Source organism: Littorina saxatilis, linkage group LG5 (genome assembly GCF_037325665.1).
Source record: "Littorina saxatilis isolate snail1 linkage group LG5, US_GU_Lsax_2.0, whole genome shotgun sequence".
NCBI lineage: Eukaryota > Metazoa > Mollusca > Gastropoda > Littorinimorpha > Littorinidae > Littorina > Littorina saxatilis.
In genome coordinates, this window is record NC_090249.1 from 63,538,949 (window position 1) to 63,559,184 (window position 20,236).

Here is a 20,236-nt window from a genome sequence, read left to right on the forward strand (position 1 = left end):
ACTTTGGTTAAAAAGGTTAAAAAAAAAAAGGCGTTCGCGCTGAGGACAGCACACAATATGGAGAGAACAAAGCTCTGTTAAAAGGTTTGTACAAAGTGCGTCACTACTGGCCTGTCTACTTGGAACACATGGACAGCACACAATATGGAGAGAACAAAGCTCTGTTAAAAGGTTTGTACAAAGTGCGTCACTACTGGCCTGTCTACTTGGAACACATGGACAGCACACAATATGGAGAGAACAAAGCTCTGTTAAAAGGTTTGTACAAAGTGCGTCACTACTGGCCTGTCTACTTGGAACACATGGACAGCACACAATATGGAGAGAACAAAGCTCTGTTAAAAGGTTTGTACAAAGTGCGTCACTACTGGCCTGTCTACTTGGAACACATGGACAGCACACAATATGGAGAGAACAAAGCTCTGTTAAAAGGTTTGTACAAAGTGCGTCACTACTGGCCTGTCTACTTGGAACACATGGACAGCACACAATATGGAGAGAACAAAGCTCTGTTAAAAGGTTTGTACAAAGTGCGTCACTACTGGCCTGTCTACTTGGAACACATGGACAGCACACAATATGGAGAGAACAAAGCTCTGTTAAAAGGTTTGTACAAAGTGCGTCACTACTGGCCTGTCTACTTGGAACACATGGACAGCACACAATATGGAGAGAACAAAGCTCTGTTAAAAGGTTTGTACAAAGTGCGTCACTACTGGCCTGTCTACTTGGAACACATGGACAGCACACAATATGGAGAGAACAAAGCTCTGTTAAAAGGTTTGTACAAAGTGCGTCACTACTGGCCTGTCTACTTGGAACACATGGACAGCACACAATATGGAGAGAACAAAGCTCTGTTAAAAGGTTTGTACAAAGTGCGTCACTACTGGCCTGTCTACTTGGAACACATAGACAGCACACAATATGGAGAGAACAAAGCTCTGTTAAAAGGTTTGTACAAAGTGCGTCACTACTGGCCTGTCTACTTGGAACACATGGACAGCACACAATATGGAGAGAACAAAGCTCTGTTAAAAGGTTTGTACAAAGTGCGTCACTACTGGCCTGTCTACTTGGAACACATGGACAGCACACAATATGGAGAGAACAAAGCTCTGTTAAAAGGTTTGTACAAAGTGCGTCACTACTGGCCTGTCTACTTGGAACACATGGACAGCACACAATATGGAGAGAACAAAGCTCTGTTAAAAGGTTTGTACAAAGTGCGTCACTACTGGCCTGTCTACTTGGAACACATGGACAGCACACAATATGGAGAGAACAAAGCTCTGTTAAAAGGTTTGTACAAAGTGCGTCACTACTGGCCTGTCTACTTGGAACACATGGACAGCACACAATATGGAGAGAACAAAGCTCTGTTAAAAGGTTTGTACAAAGTGCGTCACTACTGGCCTGTCTACTTGGAACACATGGACAGCACACAATATGGAGAGAACAAAGCTCTGTTAAAAGGTTTGTACAAAGTGCGTCACTACTGGCCTGTCTACTTGGAACACATGGACAGCACACAATATGGAGAGAACAAAGCTCTGTTAAAAGGTTTGTACAAAGTGCGTCACTACTGGCCTGTCTACTTGGAACACATGGACAGCACACAATATGGAGAGAACAAAGCTCTGTTAAAAGGTTTGTACAAAGTGCGTCACTACTGGCCTGTCTACTTGGAACACATGGACAGCACACAATATGGAGAGAACAAAGCTCTGTTAAAAGGTTTGTACAAAGTGCGTCACTACTGGCCTGTCTACTTGGAACACATAGACAGCACACAATATGGAGAGAACAAAGCTCTGTTAAAAGGTTTGTACAAAGTGCGTCACTACTGGCCTGTCTACTTGGAACACATGGACAGCACACAATATGGAGAGAACAAAGCTCTGTTAAAAGGTTTGTACAAAGTGCGTCACTACTGGCCTGTCTACTTGGAACACATGGACAGCACACAATATGGAGAGAACAAAGCTCTGTTAAAAGGTTTGTACAAAGTGCGTCACTACTGGCCTGTCTACTTGGAACACATGGACAGCACACAATATGGAGAGAACAAAGCTCTGTTAAAAGGTTTGTACAAAGTGCGTCACTACTGGCCTGTCTACTTGGAACACATGGACAGCACACAATATGGAGAGAACAAAGCTCTGTTAAAAGGTTTGTACAAAGTGCGTCACTACTGGCCTGTCTACTTGGAACACATAGACAACACACAACAATTTCATTCATACATCATAATAATAATAATAATAATAATAATGGGAGCTTATATAGCGCGAACCACAGTCAACTGTGCTCTCCGCGCTTTTCATATTCACTATGAATGAAACAAAAAACTACATGCCTAATACTCGCCTAATGTTACGGCATGTTGTCTCGCGGCTGGAGGGCTTACGCAACTTGTATTGACTACCACTACGGTGCTATCCTCCTACCGGAGTCAGGCTTAAGGCTGGAGTTCACACCTGAGGCCATATTTCAAAGTGGTTAGGCAGTTTTAAAGGTTTGTTTTTATGTTAGTTCAGTGTTTTGTTTATCAGGAAAAAACAAAATGAATAGAGCTTGTCGCGCAAAATTTTGAGATAGCGACTGAAGTTTGAGCATAGGTATGAGATTTTTCACGCAAACCCTACTGAAGAAATTGTGATATTGTATTGTGAATATGTTAACAAAAAAACAATCGGATGATCAGAAACTGAAGAAGAGAAATAGGGAAGCAAAATAGAACATCAAACATAGTGATTTTACAGGTGAATTTGGAAAAAAAACCTTATGTATCCATTTTTGAAGCCCAATTTGAAGCATGGAACACAGTCAAACATAAATTAAAAGTGTTAAAGTGGTTACAGTGTTCAGAAATAGTGTTAAATAACAAGTTGAGTTATCCCTCTTCACAAATTTTAAGAGAAATACACCTCTTGTCGCGCAAAATTTTGAACTGTGATGCTTTTACTACCCCCACCCCCTACTCATTTTTCAGAAAAGAGTGCATATTATCTTCCAAATAGACAAGCAAGGTAGTCAGATGATCAAAACTTCAGAACAAAAATAGGGAAGCAAAATAGAACATGCAACATAGTGATTTAACTGGTGAATTCAGAAAAAAACACTTTTTTACTCATTTTATTAGCTGAATTTAAAGCTTGGAAGACAGAAATAAATAAATTAAAAGTGCAAAACTGGTTACAGTGTTCAGAAATAGTGTTAGATACCAAGTTGAGTTATCCCTCTTCATCACAGTTAAAAGAAACGCACCTCTTGTCGCGCAAAATCTTGAACTGTGATGCTTTTACTACCCCTACCCCCTACCCATTCTTCAGAAAAGAGTGCATATTATCTTCCAAATAGAAAGGCAAGGTAATCAGATGATCAAAAACTTCAGAACAGAAATAGGGAAGCAAAAAAGAACACCCAACAGAGTGATTTAGCTGTTGAATTCAGAAAAAAAAACACTTGTTTACTCATTTTATAAGCTGAATTTAAAGCTTGGATGACAGAAAAAAATAAATTAAAAGTGCTAAAGTGGTTACAGTGTTCAGAAATAGTGTTAGATACCAAGTTGAGTTATCCCTCTTCATCACAGTTAAAAGAAACGCACCTCTTGTCGCGCAAAATCTTGAACTGTGATGCTTTTACTACCCCTACCCCCTACCCATTCTTCAGAAAAGAGTGCATATTATCTTCCAAATAGAAAGGCAAGGTAATCAGATGATCAAAAACTTCAGAACAGAAATAGGGAAGCAAAAAAGAACACCCAACAGAGTGATTTAGCTGTTGAATTCAGAAAAAAACACACTTGTTTACTCATTTCATAAGCTGAATTTAAAGCTTGGATGACAGAAAAAAATAAATTAAAAGTGCTAAAGTGGTTACAGTGTTCAGAAATAGTGTTAGATACCAAGTTGAGTTATCCCTCTTCATCACAGTTAAAAGAAACGCACCTCTTGTCGCGCAAAATCTTGAACTGTGATGCTTTTACTACCCCTACCCCCTACCCATTCTTCAGAAAAGAGTGCATATTATCTTCCAAATAGAAAGGCAAGGTAATCAGATGATCAAAAACTTCAGAACAGAAATAGGGAAGCAAAAAAGAACACCCAACAGAGTTATTTAACTGTTGAATTCAGAAAAAAACACACTTGTTTACTAATTTTATAAGCTGAATTTAAAGCTTGGATGACAGAAAAAAATAAATTAAAAGTGCTAAAGTGGTTACAGTGTTCAGAAATAGTGTTAGATACCAAGTTGAGTTATCCCTCTTCATCACAGTTAAAAGAAACGCACCTCTTGTCGCGCAAAATCTTGAACTGTGATGCTTTTACTACCCCTACCCCCTACCCATTCTTCAGAAAAGAGTGCATATTATCTTCCAAATAGAAAGGCAAGGTAATCAGATGATCAAAAACTTCAGAACAGAAATAGGGAAGCAAAAAAGAACACCCAACAGAGTTATTTAACTGTTGAATTCAGAAAAAACACACTTGTTTACTCATTTTGTAAGCTGAATTCAAAACTTGGATGACAGAAAAAAATAAATTAAAAGTGCTAAAGTGGTTACAGTGTTCAGAAATAGTGTTAGATACCAAGTTGAGTTATCCCTCTTCATCACAGTTAAAAGAAACACACCTCTTGTCGCGCAAAATCTTGAACTTTGATGCTTTTACTACCCCCACCCCCTACCTATTTTTCAGAAAAGAGTGCATATTATCTTACAAATAGGAAAGCAAGGTAATCAGATGATCAAAAACTTAAGATAAATAGGGAAGCAAAATAGAATATCCAACATAGTGATTTAACTGTTGAATTAAAAAAACACCTTTTTTTCTCATTTTTTGAAGCTGAATTAGAAGTTTGGAATTCCTCCGAAAGCGGCGTATGGCTGCCTAAATGGCGGGGTAAAAACGGTCATACACGTAAAAATCCACTCGTGCTAAAAACATGAGTGAACGTGGGAGTCTAAGCCCATGAACGAAGAAGAAGAGGAGGAGAAGAAGAAGAAGTTTGGAAGACAGAAAAAATAAATTAAAAGTGCTAAAGTGGTTACAGTGGTTACAGTGTTCAGAAATAGTGTTAGATACCAAGTTGAGTTGTCGCTCTTTATCACAGTTAAAAGAAACACACCTCTTGTCGCGCACAATCTTGAACTGTGATCCTTTTACTACCCCCGCCCCCTACCCATTTGAACACAAAAGAGTGTATATTCTCTTCCAATTAGAAAAATAAGTAATTTGCAACTGGACATTTTTAAAATACATATTTTCTGTCAGTCCAAGGATTGCTTAGTCCATTAAAAACAAACAGACTAGGATTTAGCGCACCCATTTTAAGAAAAAGTTAACATGATAATTGATATATATATCAGACTTTTTTAAATGCAATTACTACTGAAGATTCCAGACCAGGTAAAACAATCATGTTATATTCTTTGTCACATTTTTTACTTTTTTTTTTATAAATTTATCTAAATTTGTCTTGTCTCTTTGTGTCATTTAGTTATTTTGAAGAATTCTATCCTGGCAAAAAAAATTAAAAATCCCTACCTACCTACCCTATTTTGTTTACCCATGTTATTAGAAACAGACAATTTATTTTTTATTGGCCTAAAGATCTTGAAACATTTGTTTTAATAGAGAAATAACAAGTACAGCCCTTAGCTGTGTCACTCAAATTTCTTTGTCAGGCTGAAACTTAGCTGTTGCGTTGAAGTCTGCTGTGTGTGTCTGGGTCCAAAGCAACTTTCACATTCTCATAGATCTACACATTCTCATCTACACACTCACGTTACTCACACAATTATACAATTCTACCCACAGAGGCGTTCGGGGATGGGGGTCTCGCACTCGGGCGAATCACACCACAAAATACAAAGTATAACGTACACAGATTTTTCTATTGAACCAAAAGGCAAATTAAATCATGAATAAATCAATCAAGCAAAACTTCCACACAATGACACATTCACTCTCGGTTCACACTGCGCTCTGGGCATGCACACTTGGCAGCACGTATACGTTCCGACGCCGTTTGTCTTCCTGCAAGTCCAGCACAGGCACACGATTGTCCAAGAATCACAATAATCCTCGTGAATGTCACAGCAGGCATAGTAAGGTTACGTAGAAAAGTCCAAAAGGGTGCGTTAATGGTGGTAATCCGGCACACACACACCGGGCACACACACACACACACACTGAAACACACACACCCACACACACACACACTGACACACACACACACACACACACACACACACTCCGGTTTGGTAAGTTACCTGATAAATAATGTAGCCTGTAGATTTAACGTGGAGACTGATCAGACAGGAAGAGTAATACTTTCACATTTCCGATGTTCAGCGATAAACTTGTTTTCTTCGAGAGTTCGATCTTCGTGCGATTCTGGCGCGTTGTCACCAAGAACGTTAAAAAAACACAGGATATCATCATGATGCCTCTCAGTCTACAAAAACCAGATCTAGGAACTCTTCATCTAAAGTCAGTCAGTATTAACCTCCTCAACACAATCCTCATCTTGTCCCATAGTGATTTCTGCCGCCAAAGAACATGTGGTTCTCAACTCAAAAGACCGATTTGTCGTCTTCCGGCATTGCGAAATTCAGATCTACCCCAAGTACGTGCAATAAAATGTAGATGCGATAATCTGCAAACATCTCTTCAACGCAATCTGCATCTTGTCCCATCGTGATTTCTGTCGGCAAAGAACATGTGGTTCTCAACTCACAACAAACACTGTACATAAGGAACCCATTGTAGTTTCTTTGACTCACAAGACCAATTTGTCATCTTCCAGTGTGAAATTCTGATCTGCCCCAAGTACGTGCAATAAAATGTAGAAGCGATAATCTGAAAAAAATCTGTTCGCGTGAACGCTGCCACGTTGTCATCAGTCCAATGTCTTTTATCCAGAGCAGGGACGAACACACTTTTTCATCAGCAGTTTGTTATGTTTATCCGCAGACTGCTTTCCATTACTTGTCTGTTTTAGATTGACTCGTATGGTTCTTCAGCCAGGCAAGAAGTGCTTGTTTACAGTGACACGTTCTCACGCACGACATGTCGTAAATGCAAGTTCTAACGATTGTTTTTTTATTGCACTGATAGAGAATGTCGATAGTTGTAAACTTCTGACATTTCCTAATGTTTATTTCATTATTTTGCATACGGATATGGCTAATAAGTGGATAATCTGTTACGACACGAAACGCATTCTAAATCCGGGAAGGGAGGCTACTCCAGCGTACTGTCAGGTGTGTTCTAATACCTTAACGCCCCTAGTATCGTTCTGCGGGGCGACCCTTGTCAAAGTGGCTTTCACGTGGAGCGACTGCTGACCTTCGTGACCTTGAATCTCCGTCTGACAGTGCTGTCCAATCTCCGTCATACATGATGAACGGCTCCTGTGAGCACACTTTAACTCAACTCACTTTGTGCATTGGAGCAAAAATACTCCATGTGCACAATGTTGATGTATAGGAGGCAGTTTTAGTGTGTGCTTTGGGTTAGAGGTGTAGTGAAAGCCGAGCTGTAAACATATAACAAGACGAGACATTTCACGCATGCATTCTATCGCTCCGACGTACATGAAAACACACGTGGTAAAAGGCAGCACCCAAGCCCAGCTCGGAAAGTGCTGCTAATTAAAAGACGTAAACGCCGCCCGGGGCTTGTAAGGCCCAGCCTTATCGTAAGCCCGGACAGCATAACGCCACGACTACATCATTGAGTCACATAAAGGGTTAGCGAGCCCTAACAGGTAGACTTACCTAAGTCTCTTGTTATGGCGCGCTCCGTTCAATCCGTCCGTCTTGTTGGGTCTTCAGAATAACACCCTAACCAATAAGCCCGCCGAAGCGTGGCTTATTGGTTCCGGTCACGGGAGGGGAAAAGGGAGTTGTTTCCCTTACTCTGTAAGGCAAATCCACAAACACTACAGAGGGAATCAAAGGGAATTAAGACCAGTCAGGTTTTTAGAGAAAATCATTCGTGCCACACAGCATTAACAAACCTTCTTGAAATTGGCTTAGTAGCATTACTAATAATCAACTCGGGGGTGTCCTATTGGTCGATTTTGCTAAAGCGTTCAACGTCATTGATCATGAGTTACTCTCAAGAAAACTAGAATGCTACCTCGGCCTGGTCATTGACTCGGATTATTGTCAGTATAAATATCGTCAACTTCAGTCAGACGTGGACATGCAGGTCAGTATATACCGGGATGTCAGTGCGCTTGTGTGCGTGCGTGCGTGCGTGCGGGTGTCTGTTTGTGTGTATTTACTCATACGAATTAAAGGCGTGCGACCACAGTGTACCACACGCTGTTTTAGACAAAAGTGTGAACAAAAATATTTCCTACAAAAGAACAATTTTTAATTATAGTAAACTTAATGTTGATGGTTTCTGTGCAGCACTTTCTCAGGTTAACTGGCAAGAAATTTTAATGAAGGAGGTGTTTGATGAAAGTGTTAATATTTTTTCTGCAATGTTTATGGATATAGCGAAACAGTTTATTCCAGTAAAAGAAGTTGCGATACGTCCTAAAGACGCACCCTGGATAACACCTGAAATCCCAACGTTGATTGACCAACGTGACCAGATTCACTTGAAAGCCAAAACAAGCAAGCAGCCGGAAGACTGGTTGAACTATCGCCAGGCACGAAACCTTATTACAACAAAGAAAAGAGAACGTATTATTGAATTTGATTCCGAATTAGATGTTAAATTTTCTGATCCAACGCAGTTTGGTAGCAAAGACTGGTGGAAACTGGTGAAGTCATTTATGAAGAAGAAAGGTTTATGTGAAGATGAAATTCCACCTATCTGTGTCAACGGCAAAGTTTACGAATTAAGCCAAGACAAAGCCAACGCCTTTAATAATTTCTTTATAAAAAATTCCACTGTCGAAAACCCAGATGATGAAGTCCCTCAAGTCCCGTTGTTAGATCGCGAATTTTGTGATATTGTTTTGTCAGTTAATGAGGTAAAAGATGTAATTAGAAACCTTGATAAAATAAAAGCCATTGGTCCCGATTTGAACAGACTTCTCATAGCAGCATTAGATGTTATTTCGGAGCCACTAACGTATATCTTCAACAGGAGTCTGAGGGATGGAGTTTATCCTAACATGTGGAAAACAGCTAATGTTACGCCTATTTACAAGACAGGTCCTGCAGACGCTTGTAATAATTATCGTCCGATTTCCTTGTTGAGCTGTGTTGGCAAAGTCTTGGAGCGATGTATTCACAGCCAATTATATAACTTTTTACAATCCAACAACATTCTCACACCTACACAGTCCAGTTTTATACCCGGCGACTCGACGATCTGTCAACTTGTCTCCATATATAATGACTTGTGTTCAAACTACGACAACGGTTTAACAACACAGGCAGTATTTTTTGATGTGTCAAAAGCTTTTGATAAAGTTTGGCACAAAGGATTATTGGTAAAACTGGAGTCGATTGGTGTTCGAGGCCGACTATTGTCATCGCTTCGTAGCTATTTAACAAACCGTGTTCATCAGTTGTTGTTAAAGGTGCCAAGTCAGAGTTAAAAGGTTTACAAGCAGGCGTTCCTCAGGGTTCAGTGTTAGGCCCCTTGTTATTTTTGATTTACATAAATGATATTGAGTCTGTTATCAAATTGTTTGCTGGTGATACTAGTTTGTCACTGGTATTAAATGACCCGATACGACGTGCCGAAATTTCTTAATTCAGACCTTGATAAAATTAGTACTTGGGCAGCACGTTGGTTTGTTTGTTTGTTTGTTTTTTTGCTTAACGCCCAGCCGACCACGAAGGGCCATATCAGGGCGGTGCTGCTCTGACATATAACGTGCGCCACACACAAGACAGAAGTCGCAGCACAGGCTCATGTCTCACCCAGTCACATTATTCTGACACCGGACCAACCAGTCCTAGCACAAACCCCATAATGCCAGACGCCAGGCGGAGCAGCCACTAGATTGCCAATTTTAAAGTCTTAGGTATGACCCGGCCGGGGTTCGAACCCCAGCACGTTGGAAAATTACATTTAATGAAACCAAAACCAAACTGCTGAATATAAAACGTGATTTAAACCAAAATGACCCTCTATTTTTTTAATGGAAATCTCCTGGAAGACATACAAGAACACAAGCATCTTGGCATTTTTTTGCAAAACGATTGTAAATGGGACGCTCAAACCAGAAATATTGTGAAAAAGACCACTTTGTTGATTAACTGTTTAAGATATTATAAGTATAAGTTATGCAGAAATAGTTTGGAAATAATGTATACATCTTTTATTCTGCCACATTTCGATTACGCTGATGTGGTATGGGACAATTGTACCGAAGCCTTGTCAAAAACACTTGAAAAAGTACTATAATTGGCGGTGTGGACAAGCCATGATAAGATTTACAAAGAAAGTGGTTTTTGTAGTTTAAAGGAACGCCGAAAACGACATAAATTATTTTTATTTCACAAAATGGTTCATGGTAAATGTCCACAATATTTAATTAACCTCTTGCCACCACCAGTCTCTTCCCTAAATCCCTACGACAGAAGACGACCATTCGAAAGATTCGTACCAGCACATAGGACAGACATATTCCGAACATCCGTCATTCCATTCTCCACAGTTTTATGGAATAATTTGCCTGATGTGATTAAAACAACAAATTCAATAAGCGAGTTTAAGCATTATTTACAAAGTCCTGATCATAGTGTACCAGCTTATTATTATTTTGGAAAACGACAGACAGAAGTTCAACACTGCAGAATGCGTTTAAATATTAGTAACCTTAATTCAGACTTATGTAAACGCCATCTAAAAGATAACGCACAGTGTGTTTGCGGTGATCCAAATGAAACAGCCGAACATTATTTATTAAACTGCACTTTGTATGCAGATGCTCGTCTGACAACAATCAATTCGTTGCCTGTTCACGCGTGGAAATATTATTAAACAGTAGCGAGCAATATTCTGTTCGAAATAATATATTGATATTTGAGTCTGTCCAATCGTTTATTGTCAAATCTGGCCGACTGACTTGATGGATGTGTTCACGCATTGATAGTGTATATGTGTGTAGGAAGGCGAATGTGTACCTCCACACTGCCTCTCTCTGTGTTATCGTATTTGATTACATAAGCAGCGTATAAGTAATGATAATTATCGTTTGTCTCGTATTTTATATTTTAACGAATTACTGCCTTCCATCAAAAAATGTTTACATTTACTTAAATTTACATGTTGCATGTCTTAGACTTGATGCTCTCTTCCTATGCGCTTTCGTCCTAGTCTCTCCTTGTGGTTGTCAGTACTTTCTGCCCCCTCCCCTTCCCTCTCCCTTTTCTTTTTTTCTCTTCTGTAGATTCTTTTGTTCCTATTTAGTTCCCCATCCCCATTCTTTCAATTTGTTCTTCTGGTTTATTGTTGTTATGTCCACCATTACGAAAATGTGTGTAATTTAGTATTGTTCTGGTCACGTGATATAAGCATTTGCTTGAGTGCGTGTCCTAGCTGTGTGTTTTGAACTGTTCATGCGAAGAAATTCTGAATAAAATTTTGTTTAAACCAAGGCGTGCTGAAGGCCATGCATACACTGTACGCTTATCTCGTGTAGATGATGACTGTTGTGATCAGTAAACTGTTACGTTGCCGTGTTCTTTCATGTCCAGTCCCCTGTATACCTGTGTGTCTGCCTACAGCGGCATGTGACCTGTTTGTCTTTCGCTTCCCTGTTTAAAGTTGTTATATAAATAGCTTAAATTCTATATCTGCAAGTCATGACCTTTGGACAAAAGAATTGAATAAACAGAAAAAAATCAGCGATCAATTTTTCTGAACGGATTGACTTGGCTGTTTGGCACTTTCGCTTATAAGCTTCTTAGGACGTCTTTGTTCTTCAAAAAATGGATCGACAGTGTTATATTTGTTTCCCGTTGTTCGGGCGAAAGACGGAAGTACAATGAAAGCCTAGATACAAGGAAGAGTGAAACAGGGGAAAGGGGGGGGGTGAATTTGTATGGTCCACACACTATCACACAGATAATGATGGTAAAAGACACGCAGACAGACGGACAGGTTGACAGACACATTCACAAACTCTTTCATATACTCTGTCTGTCTGTCTCTGTCTGTCTGTCTTTGTCTCTCTGTCTCTCACTTTCTGTCTGTTTTTGTCTGTCTGTCTGTCTGCCTGTCTGTCTGTCTGTCTGTCTCTCTCTCTCTCTCTCTCTCTCTCTCTCTCTCTCTCTCTCACACACACACACACACACACACACACACACACACACACACACACACACACACACACACACAAAACAAAAGAAAACAAATCGTTAAAAAGCACACTGAGTTGCGACAAAGTGGACCTTATTCAACTCATTGGCTCACGCCGACGACATAATGCAATCAACATCTTGCTAGTTCCCCTTAACCAACCCCCCCCCCCCCCACCCACCCCAACCCACCTACCCCCATTAATGCCAGGAAACTGGCATCATACGCACACTGTCACGTTTCAATATATCACTTACGGTTATCACTTAGTTACTACTAACTAACTAACCACACCACGATCCACTCTCGCAGTCATACAATTAAATAGAGACAACAAAAGTATAAGTTTCAGACGCCTGTTTATGTAGAAACTCGCCACCTCCCTCGAGACTTCACTCAAAATATGTTCTTTTACGTTCACAAAACGTAAAAAACCCGTGGTCACTGACAAAATGCCAGTTAGAATATAGAAAATTATAGTAACACGCTGATCCCGTGTAAAGATAAGAAAATACGACTGTTCTGCTCCAAAAGTGCTAGTTCATGCAGGTGTCACACACCCCACGTTGTCACTACTCGAATATAATCACAGATAACAAAAACAACGGTGGTCAACGGGGTGCATAAGACATGGTGCACTTAGCTTTCTTTCGCCACTGGGTGGACGTCCTGTAATTAGTCTTTTAGCCTCCACAACTGCTCCGTCGAATGAAGTGCTGGTTAGCGTGGTGACGAAGCAGGGAACTGTGGAGGCATCAGGCGCCGCACCCAGTCGCTGGTTAGCTGGTTAGCCGGTTCGCTGGTTAGCTGGTTAGCCGGTTCGCTGGTTAGCCGGTGTGCTGGTTAGCGTGGTCCCGCAGAAGGCAGCCGAACAGAAGTTAGGAAAACGAAGGCTGCAAACAGAAAGCATCGGTGCACTAAACATGTCAGCTACCCCTCACCCTCCACCTTTAAACATGTCATCTTTACATATCTCATCGAGCACGTGGGCCTGCACAAGCGGACTTTTCACAACAACAAAACAGCCATTTTTCGTCCTTCTCTCCCTATCTGCAAAAACCATATACAGATTAGTATTTTAGCGTCACAGAGAGCAAATTATGCGCTAACCTGGAGAGAACAACAGAGAGTACTTCATTCCACAAACACAGACTCGTCAACAGCGTTAAATAATGATTTATTACCTCAAACAGCCTATGAATGTAGCACTCTCATGGAAGCAAAAACCGCTTCCTCCCTGGAATGGCCTCTGTTCGTCAACAGTGACAACAAAATCCAGAAACCCCTTGTCGAATACTTATGCGAAAACCATCGCACGACGAAGGAAAGATTTGACGACTCGTCCTCAGCAAAACATGTGGCAGTGAGAAGGTGATAACTCGTGGAAGTTCCCCTAGAGTGCCGAATATTCTATTCGGTGAAATCCATTATACTCTAGAAACTGTGTATTCGATCCTTTTTCTTCTGCCGCTGGGTGTCAAGTGCGCCGTCCTTGTGTCTCTCACAGACCACCTAGACAATAACACGTGACTGACCTTGTCACATAATTATCAAGTTCAGCTATCGACAATTCTGCCTCGCCCAGCAAAATTATCCCCGAAAAAACCGTGCGGCACAAACCATCCGTGGTCGCGCTGTCAGCAAAACTCTGCTGCATAGCCCCGACTCACGCACAGGCGCTTTCAGTCGCAACTGACCAAGAGAAGGCACCCTACTGAGTGACACTTTCTTGGTCTATGTCACTAGATCGTGACACACACCTTCTTGCGTTAGTCTACTCCAGTTGATCGTGAACTTCCGACTGGAAAAGGACAGACACAAACAGCAGCCAGGTCACGTGATGGGTCAAGTCACGGCCACTTCCAGACACCAGTCATACTGCTAAGTAAGGAAGAGGAGTCGGTCAAGTTACGGCCACTTCCACAGGCACAGACACCAGTCATACTGCTAAGTAAGGAAGAGGAGTCGGTCAAGTTACGGCCACTTCCAGACACCAGTCATACTGCTAAGTAAGGAAGAGGAGTCGGTCAAGTTACGGCCACTTCCAGACACCAGTCATACTGCTAAGTAAGGAAGAGGAGTCGGTCAAGTTACGGCCACTTCCAGACACCAGTCATACTGCTAAGTAAGGAAGAGGAGTCGGTCAAGTTACGGCCACTTCCAGAGGCACAGACACCAGTCATACTGCTAAGTAAGGAAGAGAAGTCGGTAAGGAGTGACAAAGGGGAGGTGGGAGGTATTGTCGTCAGTGAAAGGCAGCTGGGAGTGCTGGAAGTGATTACTGTGTGCTGTTCGATTCAAGCTCTGGTCATTCACATGTTGCTGAGACCGGTGTGCGTGTGTGTGTGCGTGATTGTGGTTGTGTGTGTGCGTGATATTCACTTTGAAAACAGAAAGGGGAGGGGACGGGAGGGGGGAATTGACTGGTAAAACAGGGTGAGAATCTTGCTCAGCGAGGAACGTCCTTAGCTTGTGGGTGGATGTGCAGGGTTGGTATTGCCCAGAAGTCAGGGGACACGAAAGGGTGGGAAGATGACAAGGGGAAGATGACAAGGGGAAGATGACAAGGGGAAGATGTCAAGGGGAAGATCTTCAAGTACAGCTTGCGGGGTGTTACTAGTGTGTTTTCATTTACCGGCTTTAAATCATAAAATTGTTAAATTATTTATCTTGTGATAAGGGAGGGTGGGAGGTTGGTTATTGTCTTCGTAATACCAACACTCAGGGATGATGTTGAGTGATCTTCAGAATATCTTTAAGTATCGCAGACCCTTTTGTTTGCTTGTGTGTTTGTTTTGCTGGATCCTTGGTCTGCTTGATCGTGAGATTGTTTTGCTGGATCCTTGGTCTGCTTGATCGTGAGATTGTTTTGCTGGATCCTTGGTCTGCTTGATCGTGAGATTGTTTTGCTGGATCCTTGGTCTGCTTGATCGTGAGATTGCTGTGCTGGATGCTTGGTCTGCTTGATCATGAGATTGTTTTGCTGGATCCTTGGTCTGCTTGATCGTGAGATTGCTTTGCTGGATCCTTGGTCTGCTTGATCGTGAGATTGTTTGCTGGATCTTGTTCTGCTTGATCGTGAGATTGCTTTGCTGGATCCTTGGTCTGCTTGATCGTGAGATTGTTTTGCTGGATCCTTGGTCTGCTTGATCGTGAGATTGTTTTGCTGGATCCTTGGTCTGCTTGATCGTGAGATTGTTTTGCTGAATCCTTGGTCTGCTTGATCGTGAGATTGCTTTGCTGGATCCTTGGTCTGCTTGATCGTGAGATTGTTTTGCTGGATCCTTGGTCTGCTTGATCGTGAGATTGTTTTGCTGAATCCTTGGTCTGCTTAATCGTGAGATTGTTTCGCTGGATCCTTGGTCTGCTTGATCGTGAGATTGTTTGCTGGATCCTTGGTCTGCTTGATCGTGAGATTGTTTCGCTGGATCCTTGGTCTGCTTGATCGTGAGATTGTTTTGCTGGATCCTTGGTCTGCTTGATCGTGAGATTGCTGTGCTGGATGCTTGGTCTGCTTGATCGTGAGATTGTTTTGCTGGATCCTTGGTCTGCTTGATCATGAGATTGTTTTGCTGGATCCTTGGTCTGCTTGATCGTGAGATTGTTTTGCTGGATCCTTGGTCTGCTTGATCGTGAGATTGCTTTGCTGGATCCTTGGTCTGCTTGATCGTGAGATTGCTTTGCTGGATCCTTGGTCTGCTTGATCGTGAGATTGTTTTGCTGGATCCTTGGTCTGCTTGATCGTGAGATTGTTTCGCTGGATCTTTGGTCTGCTTGATCGTGAGATTGTTTTGCTGGATCCTTGGTCTGCTTGATCGTGAGATTGTTTTGCTGGATCCTTGGTCTGCTTGATCGTGAGATTGTTTTGCTGGATCCTTGGTCTGCTTGATCGTGAGATTGTTTTGCTGGATCCTTGGTCTGCTTGATCGTGAGATTGTTTCGCTGGATCCTTGGTCTGCTTGATCGTGAGATTGTTTTGCTGGATCCTTGGTCTGCTTGATCGTGAGATTGTTTTGCTGGATCCTTGGTCTGCTTGATCGTGAGATTGTTTTGCTGGATCCTTGGTCTGCTTGATCGTGAGATTGTTTTGCTTTAGTTCGTGTTGGAACATTATTCCATTACCACATTCCGAAGACAAGTGAAGGGTTTTGTAGGAAGGGGTTCTGGACGCCAACAATTCACCCTGTTTGCTTTTCAGCCCCCGTCATACAGAGAAAAAAACCTGTATGTGTCTGTGTCTGTCTGTCTGTAAGTATCTCTCTCTCTCTCTCTCTCTCTCTCTCTCTCTCTCTCTCTCTCTCTCTCTCTCTCTCTCTCTCTCTCTCTCTCTCTCTCTCTCTCTCTCTCTCCCTTTCTCATAATAAAAGGAAACGCTTGGAGGAATTGGAAAGAAAGAAATACAAACAAACACAGAAAGAGAGAAGCGGAGAAAAAGTAAAACAGAAAGAAGGAAGGAAGGCTATTTTCTCTCTCTGTGTATTAATTCCGATCAGCCCGCGGGGAAAGCGATGATGTTATACACATGCTGCAGGCGATCCCTCCCTTACCCCGCGTGTTGATGAATTTCCAATAATCAGGCGACCGACATTTATTTTGCCATTCCGCTGAAACCCGTTTGCTCCTTGAGGCGTGAGCCTAATGAAAATACAGAGAGAAGTAACGGGAACACTCGTATATCATCGAATCACTTACCGTTCGTTTGCGTCAGATTAAAACTAAAGCAACACGCTTCAAGGTGCAGTGTTGTTGTGAGCATGGTTGTGAGCATGGTTGTGAGCATAACCATGAGCATGGTTGTGAGCATGGTTGTGAGCATGGTTGTGAGCATGGTTGTGAGCATGGTTGTGAGCATGTTGTGAGCATCGTGTGAGCATGGTTGTGAGCATGTTGTGAACATGTTGTGAGCATGTTGTGTCCCAATGTTGTGGCAGCTGACCACCTTTTTGCAAGCCGCTTTCTGCACAGAATAAGTGGGCAATGAATGTTTTACAAGTACGGCTGGTACTGACTGCAGGTGGTGTGGACATCACATTAGAGGTCAGTAACCCGGATTATAAACGTAATTATGTCTGCAGCCTCAGCACACAGAGTAAGATTGCTGGGTCTTCACTGTACGAACCAAATCAGATATAATGCAACCATAGATCGACTGCTACTGCTGGGCCTTCACTGTACGAACCAAATCAGATATAATGCAACCATAGATCGACTGCTACTGCTGGGTCTTCACTGTACAAACCAAATCAGATATAATGCAACCATAGATCGACTGCTACTGCTGGGTCTTCACTGTACGAACCAAATCAGATATAATGCAACCATAGATCGACTGCTACTGCTGGGTCTTCACTGTACGAACCAAATCAGATATAATGCAACCATAGATCGACTGCTACTGCTGGGTCTTCACTGTACGAACCAAATCAGATATAATGCAACCATAGATCGACTGCTACTGCTGGGTCTTCACTGTACGAACCGAATCAGATATAATGCAACCATAGATCGACTGCTACTGCTGGGTCTTCACTGTACGAACCAAATCAGATATAATGCAACCATAGATCGACTGCTACTGTTCCACAATCAAGAATCAAACAAATAACAAGTCGCGTAAGGCGAAAATACAATATTTAGTCAAGTAGCTGTCGAACTCACAGAATAAAACTGAACGCAATGCCATTTTTCAGCAAGACCGTATACTCGAAGCATCGTCAGTCCACCGCTCATGGCAAAGGCAGTGAAATTGACAAGAAGAGCGGGGTAGTAGTTGCGCTAAGAAGGATAGCACGCTTTTCTGTACCTCTCTTTGTTTTAACTTTCTGAGCGTGTTTTTAATCCAAACATATCATATCTATATGTTTTTTGAATCAGGAACCGACAGGGAATAAGATGAAAGTGTTTTTAAATTGATTTCGAAAAAAAATTTGGATAATAATTTTTATATATTTAATTTTCAGAGCTTGTTTTTAATCCGAATATAACATATTTATATGTTTTTGGAATCAGCAAATGATGGAGAATAAGATGAACGTAAATTTGGATCGTTTTATAAATTTTTATTTTTTTTTACAATTTTCAGATTTTTAATGACCAAAGTCATTAATTAATTTTTAAGCCACCAAGCTGAAATGCAATACCGAACCCCGGGCTTCGTCGAAGAGTACTTGACCAAAATTTCAACCAATTTGGTTGAAAAATGAGGGCGTGACAGTGCCGCCTCAACTTTCACGAAAAGCCGGATATGACGTCATCAAAGACATTAATCAAAAAAACGAAAAAAACGTATGGGGATTTCATACCCAGGAACTCTCATGTCAAATTTCATAAAGATCGGTCCAGTAGTTTAGTCTGAATCGCTCTACACACACACACACACGCACACACGCACACACACACGCACATACACCACGACCCTCGTTTCGATTCCCCCTCGATGTTAAAATATTTAGTCAAAACTTGACTAAATATAAAAACATGAATTCAATTTATTATGTCTGTCGACCTGAAACGAAAAGATGGACACCGAAAACCAATCTTCACCGAGACTACACTTAGGAAGTCCTGGCAAGCCGAAGACCAAGACGGTCACGCCACGCTCCGCGAAGCATGCAAACGAAGTACCATTTTTCTTTAATTGTGACCACATTTTTTTTTTTTGTAGCATAACATATCTGTATTTTAGAACCAGGAATTGATGAGGAATGCAATGCTTCTGAGCTGAAATGCAATCCCATAGTCCAGACTGAGGCGAAAATTGCTTGACCAAAATGTTAATCAATTTGAGTGAATAATGACGTCAACAAAGTGCGGCGTCAACTTTTGCAAAACGCCGGATAGGCATATATGACGTCATCAAAGTGTGTGTGTGTGTGTGTGTGTGTGTGTGTGTGTGTGTGTGTGTGTGTGTGTGTGTGTGTGTGTGTGTGTGTGTGTGTGTGTGTGTGTGTGTTACGTACATAATGTTTGCGATGACATGTCAACGTGGAACACAAGGAGTCATTGTGCAGCGTGACAGGGTGACTGCGTGCCAGATGAGTTGTGTGCAGCGTGACAGGGTGACGGCGTGCCAGATGAGTTGTGTGCAGCGTGACAGGGTGACTGCGTGCCAGATGAGTTGTGTGCAGCGTGACAGGGTGACTGCGTGCCAGATGAGTTGTGTGCAGCGTGACAGGGTGGCGTGCCAGATGAGTTGTGTGCAGCGTGACAGAGTGACTGCGTGCCAGATGAGTTGTGTGCAGCGTGACAGAGTGACGGCGTGCCAGATGAGTTGTGTGCAGCGTGACAGAGTGACTGCGTGCCAGATGAGTTGTGTGCAGCGTGACAGAGTGACTGCGTGCCAGATGAGTTGTGTGCAGCGTGACAGAGTGACGGCGTGCCAGATGAGTTGTGTGCAGCGTGACAGAGTGACTGCGTGCCAGATGAGTTGTGTGCAGCGTGACAGAGTGACTGCGTGCCAGATGAGTTGTGTGCAGCGTGACAGGGTGACTGCGTGCCAGATGAGTTGTGTGCAGCGTGACAGAGTGACTGCGTGCCAGATGAGTTGTGTGCAGCGTGACAGGGTGACGGCGTGCCAGATGAGTTGTGTGCAGCATGACAGGGTGACTGCGTGCCAGATGAGTTGTGTGCAGCGTGACAGGGTGACGGCGTGCCAGATGAGTTGTGTGCAGCATGACAGGGTGACTGCGTGCCAGATGAGTTGTGTGCAGCGTGACAGGGTGACTGCGTGCCAGATGAGTTGTGTGCAGCGTGACGGGGTGACTGCGTGCCAGATGAGTTGTGTGCAGCGTGACAGGGTGACTGCGTGCCAGATGAGTTGTGTGCAGCATGACAGGGTGACTGCGTGCCAGATGAGTTGTGTGCAGCGTGACAGGGTGACTGCGTGCCAGATGAGTTGTGTGCAGCGTGACGGGGTGACGGCGTGCCAGATGAGTTGTGTGCAG